General features: G+C 42.6%; 1 protein-coding gene across 5 annotated transcripts in view; it reads right to left on the reverse strand.

Moving 5' to 3' along the window:
- Positions 1 to 4,765, reverse strand: part of SCN8A (sodium voltage-gated channel alpha subunit 8) — a 184,698-nt gene extending 179,933 nt beyond the window's left edge. For 4 of the 5 annotated variants that reach the window (XM_036252944.1, XM_036252942.1, XM_036252945.1 and 1 more), the window contains exon 1: positions 4,642 to 4,765. The gene's annotated coding sequence lies outside the window, so the exon portion shown is untranslated. The remainder of the gene's footprint in view (positions 1 to 4,641) is intronic. The other variant, XM_036252941.1, reaches the window with a different exon arrangement.
- Between the last annotated feature and the right edge of the window lie 6,487 nt (positions 4,766 to 11,252).

Consider the following 11,252-nt stretch of genomic DNA (forward strand, 5'->3'; position numbering starts at 1 on the left):
CAGTATATATATATATACTGTATCAAATACACATATAAATACAGACTAAGCTGCTAAATCCCTAGAGGGAAAGCAGCTAATATATATTGAGCTCTATGTGTCAGAAACAGTAAGGAAACAGAGATTTCATTTAATCCTCACAAACACCCTGCAACGTAGGTATTATTCCTACTTTTATAGATGAGAACACTGAAGCTCAGATAGATCAAACAACTTGCCCAAAGTCACAAAGCTAATACGTAGCACAGTCAAGACTTGAACTTGGTTTTGCCTAACTCCAAAGCCCATTCTGCTCCTGGCATTTTCTTAACAGTTAAACTATGGTAAATTCTTGGGTCTTCATTTCACCTTAATTCCTGACATAATATTTAACTACATGTTCTGGTTGTGTTTTTATAACTTAACCAAGGGTCAGAGAAAAATTTTCTAGAAGACTTCTTTGTCTTTTCTCTTCCTGCATTTACTTCCTATTCCTGCACAAAATATTCTTTTTCTACACTAAATAACTGGAACAGACCTAATACATAGTCTGCCACACAACATTTCAGCACTTAATATACCTAAAGAGTGAAAGTTCTGTTTCCTCCCTTTAACACTTTAATAGCTTTAGTTTCTGAGCATGGTTTCATTCCCCAAGCTGGTTCTTGCCATTTAAAGAGTGGCAGTACCTAGCCAGTACAGCCTAGCCTTATACACAGTAAGTACAGAGGGAAAATATTTGTTGGTTCATTGATTAAGAAAGGTTTCTTTACTCTTTTAGTGAACTTGTTATATAGAAATCAGGAGACATTATAGGAGCCCAATTCTAAGAAGGAATTCTTTCACATTAAAGATAACTTTTTGAAAAATTTTTAAATGATTCAGGAAAAAAAGGTAAAATGGAATATAACAACCTAGTGTTTAAGTCCCTAAATACTAACTAATGGATTGTGAATGTGAGAGTTTAAAAGGCTTAGTTTAAAAATACTGTTATTCTCAAAATAAACAAACAAAACAGAAACAAAGTCATAGATACAGAGAACAAATCGATGCTTGCTAGATGAAAGAGATGTTGGGAGGCTGGGTGACAAAGGTGAGGGGATTAAGAAGTACAAATTTGTAACTATAAAATAGTCACGAGGATGTAAAGTACAGCTTAGGGAATATAGTCAATAATATTGTAATATTGTGTTAGGTGGGTACTAATCAGGGTGATCATTTTGTAAGTTATATAAATGTCTAATCACTATGTTGTATACCTGAAACTAATATAATATTATATGTTAACTGTAACTGATACAATAAAACACAGGCAACTGTTTTGCTTATGGTGATAAGACTGACTTTTTTCATTTTTTACATATACTAAAATTTTTCTGCAATAAGTATGTTATTTTTATAATTAAGGAAACTGATCTCACTCTGCATAAACTATGTATTTTTAACACCTTCTATACAGTGTGGGTTTATTTTCTCAGATATAATCTGTAAGAATTAAATTTCATTAATTCATGCATCTATCTCTAGAACAACTTATTACATAATATCAGCACATTAAAGATAATTTTTTTTCATTCATATAATGTGTTTCTTGCTTTAGGTGGACTGTCTCTGTCTCTATATTCTTTTTAAGCAGGTGCATGTTTCTTGTATACTCTCCACAGAACACTGATTATCAATCTTTTCTTGGTAACAAGCACAAGTATGCCATTTTCCCCTAATACAGGCCCAATTTATATGTCTTTTAACTTTATGTATGTTAACTTTCCAATAACATTAAAGTACTTCAATCACAGTCAAACCCAAATGGAATGAGCTACTTTATGTGGTAATAAGTTCCCTACCAATGGAAGTATTCAAAGCAGAGATATCCCATAAGGGACTCTGTACTGGGTGGGAGGTTATACATGCTGTATTTTATGGCCCCCTTTCTATTCTAGGATTTTAAAATAATTTTTTGACAAGTCTACTTTAGTGATACAATGTATTGCATATAGGCTTCTGTTGTGTTGAGCCTTTTCCCCAGCTCACTATTTAAATCAAACAGAGAAAATGCCCTTCTGACCCAGCTCAACTTACGGAGCTTTCTGATTATTCCCTGTGGAGACCCAGTCCCATAATATTAATAGTGTTTTGCTATATGAAATTACTGAAAGGTGCTGAAATAATGCAGTCAGCAAAATGTCACTGTATGACTTACATACGGATCTGTTACAGCCTGTAAAACATTGTCTCCATGAGGGACAGCCAAAATGAAGAATTATGTGGGAGTAATAAAATATGATAACTAGGCCTGCAACCTCAAGTATAAACCCAACTGCGCATGCACACACACAGCTACAGAAAAGCCTGCTGATAAGACAAGCAAAGAAAAATCCAAATCATGTGCAGCATGTGTGCACTTACTTCACTGGTAGGGCTGGTCAGGGAACTGTCCTTTCAGCACCACAGCAAGAAACCCTGGCACAAACCTAAATACAAGCAACCAAAGCTGGCTGGTGAGAAAATTTTGTTAAAGCTCTCACAAAGACACCAACAAGCAACTATATGGTTGATTCCTTTTTAAGTATGCTATATCCATTCCATAATACTTTATTAATTTCAAATAAAATCCTTCAAATATTTTTATAAACGTTGACAAAACCCCAAATGAAAACCAAAAGTACATTAAGTCAGCTTCTCAAACTCAACCAAAGAAACTGATAGCTGGCCTGAACTATCAAGAATTTCTTTGAAAAACCCACCACCAGCCTAAGACACACAACATACTTACACATATCCTTATCATATTCAAGGAACATAGAACATGCTTGCAGCCCTCTCCAGGGAGAGCCTCAATTTCTAGGACAGAGAATGCTTGAATACCAAACCATCACTACAACCTCCCATCCCCCTCCAAGCAATCAAATTCTCTTTCAGGGAGAATTGAAGGCCTTATGGGTCATGAGTTCCAAAGAAAAAATGCTGCAGTATTTCAAGAACCAGGTTACAGGCAATGTGCTACAAAGCTTTCAGTATTTTAAGTGTGATGCCCCTGAGATTCTTATCAGGATGATACCAGGCGGTAATGTTACCCAGCCATTTGCATTACACATCAAAAAAAAGATTTTTTTGAGAAAAGAAAAAAGCTCACCCACCCCCAACTATCTTCTAATGCATGTGGAGAAAAGAGAAACAAGGAGAGATTGTGAAATGATGAAACCTACCACACCCGAAATCTCCTTTGGAAAGCTAAAATATCCCCCCGGCCCTAACACACCGCTACCTCTCTAAAGGCTCTCCAGGTTCAAACTTGAGAAAACTATTATAAAAAGCACTCTCCCCCTTTGCCCTCAAAGCCCTAACCCACACTTCCTGCTTCTATCCCTGCTTCTCTGGTGCCCACTGTGCATTAAAAGCAGTTTTCCTTGTAGGTAGAACTTGCTCCATGCTAATTATTTCTCCTTCCCCCTGAATTAGCCAGATGCAATGCAAAGTTTCTTTTATCCACCCCCACCCCCCAAACAGATGACATCTTTTTATTATGAGCACAGATGCTGAATCTTGGGATCTCCGGATATAAAATGTATTCCCCCATGTTTCAAAAACTGCAGTGTAAGTGAGGAAGAGAGAACAGGGTGGAGTAGTTGGAAGGAATGCATGGTTTGAAGAATCTTATTTCTCAGGCTGAAAAATGATTCCCACTCCACCACACCTCAAGGCTGGGGCCACTGAAGGGGTCTGAAAGCCCTGGTTAACCCCTGGAAAGTTAGCTGCCAAGTCTCCACCAGTGGCTGCTGTTGGCACGGGGGGGATGGAGCTGAGCTCTTAGGAAAAATACAGAGGTCTGCGGTCCCCCAAGTACCAAGAGAAAACTAGAGAGGAAGGGTCCAAGCCTGTGGAGCTGGGCAGTCCCATAAGCCCAACGCTAAGAAGAAGCCTAGGATGCTGGTGGTGGTGGTGAGGAGGGGAGGGAAGGGAGAGAGGACAGGAACAAGCTCTGCATCGGGTGGCGTAGAGGGGGGAAGGGGATATTCTGAAAGTGATGTGCTCCCTAATGCAGGAATCTAGCCTGCCGAAGAAGGTCCCGAGGGCCCCCAACAGAGCCCCACGGCACCCTATCGGGAGGGGGACAGACGCATCTAAGTAAAGGACAGGAGGAGTCCTGGCTGCCCTAAGAACCCAGGAACCCCTGGTTTCCGCAGTTGGTAACAAACTGGAGCCGGATGGGGGAGAAGGATGCAGTAGACGGGGGGAGGGGATAGAGCTGAGGGGCTGCTGAGGAAGATCCCGACAGCGCTGCCCTTCCCAGTACAACCCGGCGAGGGGCCCCGACTCTGCCCCAGCCCTGGAAGACTGGGGGTGAAGGAGGCTGCACGACGAAAGGGGCGCCGAGGGCAGGCCAGTGTCCCCCAATGCAGCCGAAAGCAAGGGTGGGAGCCGGTGGTCCTCAGTTCTCCTCAGAGACCCCCGGTAAACACAGGAGAAGAAAGCAAGACTTCCCAACACCTGTCCGAAACAGGAGGGCAGAAACCAGCTCCACGGCCCCTCGAGCCCCGCCGCGCACTCTGCGGCAAAGCCCCGGACTGAAGATGGGCGAGCCCCGCTCCAGGGTCCCGAGGCGAGATGGGGAACTTGGCGGGCGAGGAGCGGCGCCAGGGCGGGGGCTCTGGGGCGACTTACGGCAGCAGCGGCGAGGGAGGCAGCGGCGGCCCTAGCGCGGGGCCCGGGAGGCGCGGCCGGACTGCAGAGGCGCCGAGGCTGCGGCGGGCGGGACTGCGGTGGGCGCCATCTTGGAGCGCTCCCCGCGCCCGCCCCCCGCGCCGCCCGAGTCCTTGCATAATTGATGACTCGCGCTCGCCGCGCGCCGCCGCGCGCGTCCCCGCCGCCGGGCCCCCGGCCCCGCCCCGCCCCCGCGCCGACCCCCGGCGCGCGCCCCCCGCCCGCGCGCACGGTCCGCAAGCTGCCCACCTACCCTGCAGGGCGCGCCCTCTCGACCGCACGGCACCGCGCCGCCCGCCCGCCCGCTCGCCAGCTGGCTCTCCGGCAGGCGTCCCTGCGCCGCCCGGACCGGATCCAGGGCGAGGGAGCAGGGCGCCGGCAGGGGGCGCCTCCCCGAAGCGCCTCGCGAGCGTCCCCGGGCCCGCCTCCCCGACGCCCCCGCGGAGTCGTGCGGGAGGGGCCCCCGGGCGGAGCGACGGGACGCGGCCGCCGAACTCCCGCCGACTGCCCGCCAGCACCCGGGCGTTGAAATCCCAAAGGCGCTGTGTTGCCCCAAGTGCCTCGTGGCCCTCGTAAGTGCCAAACCGCACCTTTCCCTGAACAGCAGTCGCAGGAGGAAAGGCCAGGTAACGTTGCCGTGCTCAGTTGTTGGAGTTTCTGACATCTATAAACACGAAGTCAGTTGACGTGATCTTTGGCCCAATGGGAAAACAAACGAAACGCAGAAGTGTTTCAGCAGCAGTTGGAGTCTTGTGATTCAGTGGACACTGGATGAGGAGTAGGGAGACATCGCTACCCTGACAGCCCCCGTCTGAAACTGTAAAGATCCGTTTTATCTTGTGAATCTCAGTTTGTCCATCTGTAAAGTAGCTACGAGCATTTGAACTGCTTACCGCACACTCTTTTACGAGGACCTAGATAATGAATGTGAGAACTCTTAGCATTTTATTGTGCCTCTCTTTTACATGTTTTCACCACAGGTTCACGGTGAAAGAGTGTAGTCAGGTTGCCACTTACTAACTGGGTAAACTTGGACACGAATGACATCTCTAAGCTTCAGTGTTCTCGTATGTAAAAGGGAACAATCATAGCAACAGCCTGACAGGTTTGCTGTGAGGATTAAAGAAGAGAATGCATTTCACACATTTACAACACAACTTGGCACGTACTATGCCTATCACATAGTGTGCCTGCTACATACATTTTAAAATAGCTTTGCTGAGGTGTGATTGACAGGATAAACTAGGCATGTTTAGAGTGAACGGGTTTTGCCACATGTACACATGTTTGAAACGTTTCTATCATCACCACCTAGGTAATGAACATACATACCCATCATCTCCAAAAGATGTCCCATGCCTCTTTGTAATCCCTCCATGCATCACTCCCACACTCACTCCCTCTCCTGACAACCGCTATTCTATTACCATACATTAGTTTGCATTTTCCAGAACTTTAACAAATAGAATCATACATTATGTATTCTTTTTTGTATGGTTTCTTCTACTAAGCATAATTTTTTTAGATTATTCTGTTGTCTATAAATCCTTTTTTATTGCTGAGCAGTATTCACTATGAAGATATACCACAATTTGGTAATCTTAACACCTATTGATGGCATTTAGGTTATTTCCAGTTTTTGCCTATTACAAATAAAGCTCTTAAGAGTATTTGCGTGCAAGTCTTTGTATGGACATATGCTTTCATCTCTCTTAGGTATAAACATCTAGGAATGGAATGACTGAGTCCTGTTGTAGGTATGTATTTAGCACATTTAACATATTAGGAAAGGGTCAAACTGCTTTCCAAAGTGGTGGTACCATTTTTTTTCTTTTTCTTTTTGTTACAGATGTTTCTCCTTTTTTACCCCATTGACAACCTCCTCCCCATCCCTCCCACCCCATCCCCGGCTTTGTTGTTCATGTCCATTGGTGATGCATTCATGCATCTAAGTTCTGTGGTTTATCTCCTCCCTCCCCCCACCACTCCTTCCTCTCAGGGTTGTCAGTCTGTACCCTACTTCCACATCTCTGGGTCTACCCTGTTCCTCAGACTGTTATGTTCATTATATTCCACATATAAGTGAGATCATGTGGTATTTGTCTTTTTCTGCTTGGCTTGTTTCACTTAGGATAATACTTTCCAGGTCCCTCCATGTATGCTCTTACCACCTTTGTCAAATATTAATTGAGCATATTGCTTTGGGTCCATTTCTGGGTTCTCTGTTCTGTTCCACTGGTCCATATGCCTGTTCTTGTGCCAGTACCAGGCTGTTTTGATTACAGTCGTTTTGTACCTGATATCTGGTATTGTGATCCCACCTACTTTGTCCTTCTTTTTCAAAATTGCTGTGGCTATTCAGGGTCTTTTTTGGTTCCATATGAACTTTTGAAGTTTTTGTTCTAGTTCTGTGAAATATGTTGTTGGTATTTTGATGGGGATTGCATTGAATCTATAGATTGCTTTGGATAATATGGACATTTTAATGATGTTAATTCTTCCAATCCATGAACAAGGTATGTGCTTCCACTTTTTTATATCTTCCTCTATGTCTTTTTTCAATGTCCTGTAGTTTTCTGCAAATAGGTCCTCTACTTCTTTGGTTAAGTTTATTTCTAGGTATCTTAATTTTTTTGCCACGATGGTAAATGGGATTGTTTTTTAGTTTCTCTTTCTGTGAGTTCATCATTGGTGTATAAAAATGCTGTCGATTTCTTGACGTTAATTTTGTATCCTGCTACTTTGCCAAATTCATTTATTAACACTAGTAGATTTTTGATGGACTCTTTAGGGTTTTCTGTGTATAGTATCATGTCGTCTGCAAATAATGACAGTTTCACTTCCTTCTTTCCAATTTGGATCCCTTTTATTTTTTCTTCATGTCTGATTGCTGTGGCTAAGACTTCCAGTACAATGTTAAATAAGAGTGGTAAAAGTGGACATCCCTGTCTTGTTCTGTACTTAAGGGAAATATTTTTAGTTTCTGCCCGTTGAGTATGATGTTGGCTGTAGGTCTTTCATATATGGCCTTTATGATGTCGAGATATAATCCCTCTATTCCCACATTGCTGAGCATTTTTATCAGAAATGGATGCTGGATTTTGTCGAATGCTTTTTCAGCGTCTATTGATATGATCATGTGGTTTTTATTCTTCATTTTGTTTATGTGGTGTATCACATTTATTGATTTGCAAATATTGTACCTGCCCTGCATCCATGGGATGAATCCCACTTGGTCATGGTGAATAATTTTTTTGATGTATTGCTGGATCCGATTTGCTAGTATTTTGTTCAGAATTTTGGCATCTACGTTCATCAGGGATATTGGCCTATAGTTTTCTTTCTTTCTAGTGTCTTTTTCCGGTTTTGGAATTAGAATTATGTTGGCCTCATAGAACAAGTTTGGAAGTCTTTCTTCTTGAATTTTTTGAAATAGTTTGAGGAGAATGGGTGTTAGTTCTTTTCTGAATGTTCGGTAAAACGCCCCCGTGAAGCCTTCTGGGCCTTGGCTTTTGTTTGCTGGGAGAGTCTTGATTACCTCTTCAATTTCCTTAGTTGTTATTGGTCTGTTGAAGTTTTCTATCTCTTCCCAGTCCAGTTTTGAGAGACTGTGTGTTTCTAGAAATTTGTCCATTTCGCTTAGATTGTCGAATTTGTTGCCATATAGTTGTTCATAGTATCTGTTAACGGTCTTTTGCATTTCTGTGGTGTCGGTTGTTACTTCTCCTCTTTCATTTCTGATTTTGTGTATTTGGGTTCTCTTTCTTTGTTTCTTGGTGAGTCTAGCTAAGGGTTCATGAATTTTGTTTTTCTTTTCGAAAAACCAGCTCTTTGTTTCATTGATCCTTTGAATTGTTTTTTTGGTCTCTATGTCATTTATTTCTGCTCTGATCTTTACTATTTCCTACTTGCTCTAGGGTTTTCTTTTTGTTTGCTTTCTAATTCTTTAAGTTTTGAGGTTAGATAGTCAATTAGAAATTTTTCTTGTTTCTTGAGGTAGGCCTGTAGTGCTATGAACTTCCCTCTTAGAAATGCTTTTGCTGCATCCCATAGATTTTGTGTTGTTGTGTGTTCATTTTCATTGGTTTCCAGTAAGTTTTTAATTGCTTCCTTGATCTCCTTGGTAACCCATTCATTGTTCAATAACATGCTATTTAGCCTCCATGTGTTCAAATGTCTTTGCATGTTCTTGTTGCAATTGATTTCTAGTTTCATGCCATTGTGATCGGAGAAGATGCTTGATATGATTTGAGTCTTCTTGAACTTGTAGAGATTTAGTTTGTGTCCTATTATGTGGTCTATCTTTGAGAATGTCCCTTGTGCACTTGAGAAGAATGTAAATCTGTAGTTTTGGGGCGTAATTCTCTGTAGATATCTATTAAATCCATTTTGTCTAGTGCTTCATTTAGAGTCTCTGTTTACTTGTTAATTTTTTGTCTGGATGATCTATCCAGTGATGTCAGCGGGGTGTTGAAGTCCCCTGCTATGATTGTATTGCTGTTGATATCTCCTTTGAAGTCCTCCAGAAGATTTTTAATATATGTTGGTGTTCCTATATTGGGTGCATATATGTTTATCAAGGTTATATCTTCCTGTTGGATAGATCCTTTCAATATTATGTAGTGGCCTTCTTTGTCTATAGCTATGGTCTTCATTTTGAAATCTATTTTATCAGATATGAGTATTGCTACCCCAGCTTTTTTTTGCTTTCCATTTGCTTGGAAAATTTTTTTCCATCCCTTCACTTTCAACATATGTGAGTCTTTTGTTGTGAGGTTGGTCTCTTGTAAACAACATATAGATGAGTCATGCTTTCTTATCCAATCAGCTACTCTGTGTCTTTTTATTGGAGCATTCAATCCATTAACATTTAAGGTGATTATTGATATGTACTTATTTATTGCCATTCTTGTTTAGTGTGGTTATATTTTTCTTCCTATTTCTTCTACTAATTACAGCAGTCCTTTTAACATTTCTTGTAGTGCTGGTTTGGTGCTAATGTATTCCCTTAGCCTTTTTTTTTGTCTGGGAAGCTCCTTATTTGACCTTCTATTTTGAATGACAGCCTTGCTGGGTAGAGTAGTCTTGGATTCAGATCCTTGTTTTTCATGACCTTGATTATTTCATGCCATTCCCCTCTGGCCTGTAGTGTTTCTTGTGAGAAGTCAGCTGAGAGCCTTATGGGGTTTTCTTTGTAGGTAACCTGTTGCTTATCTATTGCTGCTTTTAGGATTCTCTCTTTGTCTTTAATTTTTGGCATTTTAATTACTGTGTGTCTTGGTGTGGGCCTGTTTGGGTTTTTCTTACTTGATGCTCTCTATGCTTCTTGAACTTGAATGACTTCTTCCTTCACCAAATTAGGGAAGTTTTCTGTTACTATTTCTTTAAATATATTCTCTAACCCTTGCTCATTTTCTTCTTCTTTGGGGACTCCTATTATGTGAATATTATTACGTTTCCAGTTGTCCCACAGTTCTCTTAAGCTGTTTTCCTGTGTTTTTTTTTTAATAGTTTTTTTCCTTTTGGTTTTCTGATTGGTTGATTTTTTTCTACCCTGTCTTCTAATTCACTGATCTGGTCCTCATCTTCCTTTACTCTGCTCTTTAGACCTTCCAATGTGTTCTTTATTTCTGATATATCACTCTTGATCTTTTCCTGGTGGTTTTTAATTTCCAGTTGGTTAATTTTCAGCATCTCTATGTCCTTACTCATGCTGTTGAACTTCCTCAAGATCATGGCTCTTAATTCTAGCTCTGTTAACATGCCTAACTGCTCCACTTTGGTATCATCTTCGGTGGAGGTCTCTTGTTCTTTCATTTGGCTTTTGTTTCTGTGTTTCACCATTTTGGCTATCACAGTGGGCTTTGGAGCCTGACAAGTTTTCCCTGTGGGTATTGGTGTTCTGCTGTTTGTGGCTCCCTCTCCTGGTTTAGATGAGTGGGGGAGGACCCACGTTAAACACCACTGTCAAGTCTTACTTTCCTGGTTAGAGTTGCTGGCCCAGGAATGGTACTGTTATCCTCTAGCTTTTTGCCTGGAGGCTAGCAGTCAAGGTTACTTGAAGAGTTTTGGTTGTCAGTTGATTGAAAAACTCCCTCAGTTGCTCAGCATAAGGGGATTTCACAAGGGTGGGGCAGATGCTGGTTGTTAATGAGCTTCAATTAGCACTTCAATGGCCCACAGGGTGGGGTTGGATCTCCGAGGGAGGGGCTGCTGCCTCTCCCCAGAGCCCTGGGAAGTAGCAATATGGCCACCATCCTATGTGGCAGCAACTCAGCAAAAGCTCTGAGCACCCTCCAAATCCCGAGTGTCCCCACACAGTTCCAGTCCAGTCTGCCCTCCCTCTGCCAGAGCCCACGGTGAGTATCTGTGGCTATATTAGCCTCTGTTCTGGCTCTGGGCTGTGGAGCTGCTTGGGAGTTTAACCCATGGGCACCGCTCCCAGCTAAGGCCGCTGCTGAGCTGCCCACTGTGGTCTCCTAACCTCCGTCTTGTGCCTTCGCAATCCTATCAGGATCGAGTCAGTGTCCCTGGTTATATGGTCCTTGCAAGCTGCTTTTCTGTTGCTTTTT

This window comes from Molossus molossus, unplaced genomic scaffold, assembly GCF_014108415.1.
Source record: "Molossus molossus isolate mMolMol1 unplaced genomic scaffold, mMolMol1.p scaffold_m16_p_10, whole genome shotgun sequence".
Classification (NCBI taxonomy): Eukaryota; Metazoa; Chordata; class Mammalia; order Chiroptera; family Molossidae; genus Molossus; species Molossus molossus.